This window comes from Colossoma macropomum, unplaced genomic scaffold (genome assembly GCF_904425465.1).
Source record: "Colossoma macropomum unplaced genomic scaffold, Colossoma_macropomum, whole genome shotgun sequence".
In the NCBI taxonomy this organism is placed as follows: Eukaryota; Metazoa; Chordata; class Actinopteri; order Characiformes; family Serrasalmidae; genus Colossoma; species Colossoma macropomum.
The window spans coordinates 30,802,488-30,807,342 of NW_023494788.1; the positions used below are offsets into that span (position 1 = coordinate 30,802,488).

The 4,855-nt window shown below is 41.8% G+C and overlaps 1 long non-coding RNA gene across 1 annotated transcript; it reads left to right on the top strand.

Annotated features, from left to right (window-relative positions):
- Positions 1 to 242: 242 nt before the first annotated feature.
- On the top strand, positions 243 to 4,515 carry LOC118807227. Its single transcript, XR_005007183.1, has 3 exons — positions 243 to 826; positions 1,682 to 4,063; positions 4,376 to 4,515. It is a non-coding gene; the product is annotated as an uncharacterized LOC118807227 (long non-coding RNA).
- Positions 4,516 to 4,855: the final 340 nt, after the last annotated feature.

Genomic DNA, 4,855 nt, shown 5'->3' on the forward strand with positions numbered 1-4,855 from the left:
ATGAGGATATGGGACATAAATACAGCTTAAAAATCACTGACATCTGAACAACAGAATGTGTCTGCATGTACGGTAATTAAATCAGAAATGGCGCATTAAATCCATGTTACTCGGAGTGGTTGAAAACGGAGCCAAAGCTAGCATTAGCAAGATAACCCACGTAGTGTTAAACCATCTGCTAACAGCACATTTTATACTTTAAAACGTGTTTAACTGCAAGTCATTTTACAAACAACGTGATAATTCACTTACCGCGAGGAATAGGATGAAATAATGGTACAAACACAAATGAATTAAGCCCTGCAGAGCAGCGTCAACTGAAGACGTCATGATTTTGACATGCACAATGAGGGGAAGAGGGGGAATTGAATTTACCGTAACACCGGCACAGCCTGCCTTAGTTTCGTGTAGCTTAGTGACATCAATTTGTTGCACAGTAGCTTTAGCTCGCATGTAGCAATATTAGTACTATAGCTCTTTACGACCTCGTAATTCGGAGGATCCAGTGGTATTTGGGAGAAAAATGTACACAGGACAAAACGTATCAGGTTCTGAACCTTTCTATTTAACATGGTGCAATAGAGGCGATTTTTCGAAAACCCTATTCATTCTGGCCATAGAGAAATAGGGCTTAGACCCGGCGTTCCTAATATGGGCATAACGAGGACTACAGAATGACGCACGACTACAGTGGTCTATGGACCATTTTTTTTTACAGCAATGGCAGATCGTGGAGCCTCTCAATAGTTCCTGGATGTTAGCAGCAAATACTAGCAGCATAGAAGAGCTCCAGCAGAATAGACCGTTCGTGATGCACTTTTAAAGGGTAAGACATTTAAAGAATCATTTTATATATTATCAGCACATCTGAATCAAATTACCATGTACATTAAAGCATGTCAGTGGATTATCCTCATATAAATTAGTAGACTTAGGGAACGTTAACAGCTAACAGATTAGGCTAGGATACTGAATAAAGTTAGCAACACATTGACGACAAACAGCCTATTAATTGTTAATTCCCTTTTCTTAATGCCATTTCCTTCAACGTTGTGGAATTATAGAAAAAGGCTTCTAAACATGATTTTTTGCGGGGTGGGGTTGGGGAAGTTAAATATTAGTTAAATATGCGTAACTGTAAAGTGATGAGTAAAAGGAGAAGGTGAGAGGATATCCTTTTGAAGTATGAGCTAACATCCCACAATAATAAGAAAGAGAGCATTTTTGTGATATATCGCTGTTGTTATACCTGGCTGCTGGATGTTGGCTGGGTGCTGGTAGGTGGAGGAGCAGTGATGTTGGCTGGGTGCTGGTAGGTGGAGGAGCAGTGATGTTGGCTGGGTGCTGTTAGGTGGAGGAGCAGCGATGTTGGTTGTGTGCAGATAGATGGAGGAGCAGTGATGTTGGCTGTGTGCTGGTAGGTGGAGGAGCAGTGATGTTGGCTGGGTGCTGGTCGGTGGAGGAGCAGTGATGTTGGCTGGGTGCTGGTAGGTGGAGAAGTGTTGTTGTTTGGGAGATGCTGGATGTTGAAGCTTGGCTACCGCTGTTTCTTTTCACCTTTTTGGATTGGCTCTTGCTTCCTTTTAAGTTTTGTTTTTTTCGTTCATTTTGTATTGTTGTTGCCTCAATTCTCAACCTTAGCCGTATGAATCTTCTAATGATTTTTTCTTGTACTCCACAGCAAGACGGAAGCCTGCTGGAGCGTGCCTGAGCTTCTTTCTCCAAGACACTCACTGTGTTGGGGAGCTCCATGAGGGAGGAATCAGTCTTGGTCCTAAAGAGTTCCTCAATTTGGTTAATGAAGTCATATGTTCTTGGGAGAGATGACAAAGAGCGCCTGCCTTGAACTCTTTTAAGTTCACTAAGATGCTGTTTTCTCCAGCTGGACTGTCATCATTGTGCTGTGTTTCAATTTTGCATTTTTCACAGATGCTGGCAAACTTGATGACTTTGTGGACGATGTTAGCCTGCAAGATGGAAGAGAACACATTTCTCTGTTTTTGTGAGGTCAGGTGCAGCACTGTTCACTGCCATCAGCTGTTCCACTCTGACTGACAGAGTGATCTTTTGCTCCACTGTATCCAAGAAGTCTGCCAGAAAGCTGCTGTCATCTTCCTGGTAGCTCCCAGACCTGATGGTGGTGAGGAACTGCCCCACAGATATGATTCACAGTGTATGATGGAATTCCACTGGAGTTGGGACAGGATTTTTAGACCTCATACAGCTGAATGTATTTTCAAGGCAGTCTTGTGTGAACCTTGATGTTAACACAAACCTGTGTCCTCGTGTCAGCATCTCCTCCTGTATGGCCAAAATTGATATTTTTGCCATTATTATTCCAGTCTGAACAGGCTTCCAGCCTCCCTTTTGACCAATCTTTATCCCATGGAACAGATGGACGATGTCTTGGAGGAAGGTGATGACCTTTTGGTACTCCTCCATCTTGAGCCTGCTCAGGGCTGTAAATTGGATGGTGAGATGACATAAGATCAAACCAATGATCAGCTTGCTCTAGGAGCCATGCCGTAGTCATGTAGGACAGAGGGTGGTTTTCTTGTTGCACCATGTATTTCAGCCCAGTACTTGTTGCTTTACTGAATACTTTTAGAGCAGGACCAACCTTCATCTTCTCAAAGTGACTTGGTTCGATGGCTGCAGCTGATAGATGGGGAGCTATTTTTAATGCCATCCCTTAATTTATTTTTAATGCCAGTCCTTAATAGGAACCACTGAAACCTCGTTAGAAAGGAGCTTCTTTTTGTTTACAATGTCCTCAGGAATTCTGAACACCTGTCCACGGACAAGGGCACTTTTTAGATTTTTTTACCAGATGTGGGACATCAGGCATGAAATAGAGCTGCCTGTCTGGTGTCGTCGGATGTGGTACTGAGGTTTTTTTGTGGTTGACTCCAAAGGATTTCCACATGGCCTGGTTAGGGCTACCCATGTCGGTGGTGACATTAAGCACATATAGCTCTGTGGATGCTGTCCTCTGTATTATTTCAATTATTATTGGCCTGTACTCTGCTCTATTGGTAGAATTGCCATTGTAATGATATGCCAATACTTGCTTCCACCGTGTTGTGCTTCCCACCAACATAAACACACAAGCATGTGTTGCTACTCCTTACCAGGTCACATCACCATACAGTTTGCCAGTAAGCATGTGCAACTCCACACTTGGTGTGATGGCCATTTCATCCAAGGTCAACACACACTTGTTTTCAAGCTCTGTCAATCCATCTACCTTCAGTTTTAGGAAATCAAAGACCTCTGTCAACACACCAGGATCGAATTTAACACACTGCATCCTTCTTTGTGGGGCTCTTATTCCTGGCAGGGGAATCTGCAATTCCTGCAGCGTCTTGTAACCTGTTGGACTGGCAGCAAAGCAAATTTTTAGTGCCTTCTTAATTGTGTCATTGCTCCATTTCATCCATTTTGTGTTTAGTCTGCTTAATGCCTTAATTTGGTCTTTTGAAAAAGTTTTCTTTAATATTTTTGTCCCTAATTTTCATTGCATTCTTGAGAGTGGCATTTTCCTTCCTTAGTTTTCTAAGTGCTGCCTTTGCTTTATTTGGTGACTTTCTCTTGTCTCTTTAATTTTTTTTCAATAGTTCCAATTGACTGGCTGCTGGCTTACTGGGTGGTATTATCTCTCCCTGTCTCTCCTCACTAGCCATGTCTTCTCTTTCTTCACTATCACTTTCCCTTTCCTCAGTCTCCTCACCCTTCTTTCCTCAATCTTTGAAACTGATGTATGTAGAAGACATGTCACTTTAAATTTTAAAATATTCAAAATAGTCACTACTTTAAAATTAGAAATATTGTTATCATTAAGAGTTCATATACCTGTGTCACCCACTTGTAACACTATATCTGTGATCAGCAGCTATAGGCTCTATATTTACAGGTCCAGTGGTGCATCGTGGTATAGGAGCCCTCCTCTTTTTCACCATGGGGCGATGCACAAAGATGGTGGGAATAGCATCTGCTCTCAGGCTAATCTTGCCCTTTTGGGTCTTGTCAAAAGGTCTGCCTCAAAATGAGCCTGCAGAATTATGTGAGTTTACTTCCCACACACAACTACTCACATACACATCAGTAACTAATGCCACTTGTCATACTTTGTTAAACATCAGCAGCAAAAGCTGTTGATGATCACAACTAGCCAACTAGCAAGTAGAAAAAAGCATTTCCAGAAGAATTGTTAAACCAAACAATGTGTTGCCTTTGAAGCTAGTGTTAGCGCCACTAAGATGAGTGAGTTTGTAGCCGGCCAACATGGGAACCCCTGAATACATGGGTGTATTTTGTACACACGGGGTGTCTAACCCTTTCTCCTCTTTTTCTCTCTCTCTCACTCTCTGTTCAGCACAAGAACCACAGGTGCATTCAGTGGAGCCTAAAGACTGCCTGCAATGAGACAGCACCCTCACCCTGTACCAATTCCCATTCCCTAGGTTTTGCAATTCTTTCACTGTTGCTTATTTTTAATAAACCAAACATTAAGTCTTCCAATGATGTGGTCTTCATTTGTGAAAAGTGCAAATGCAGTGTTTAAATATGACTACCTCACATTTTTTTTTTTTTTTGATGTTGTAATCTTTAGTAATGGTATGATTACTCCTGCTGACTTGAGCCAACCATTTTTTTCTCCTTTCCATGTCAGTAGGCAAATTGTACTCTGAGCGATTGGAGCATCCCCATGCAGCACTGCAAACCATGGTGGAGACTATATGCAAGGACAGCACAGACAAACTGCTTAACATGTTATTCATGTCTGATTTATTAGAGATTTATTTAATGAATTCATTGCAGTAAATAAGTGCATAGTAAAAAAGACAAGATACAC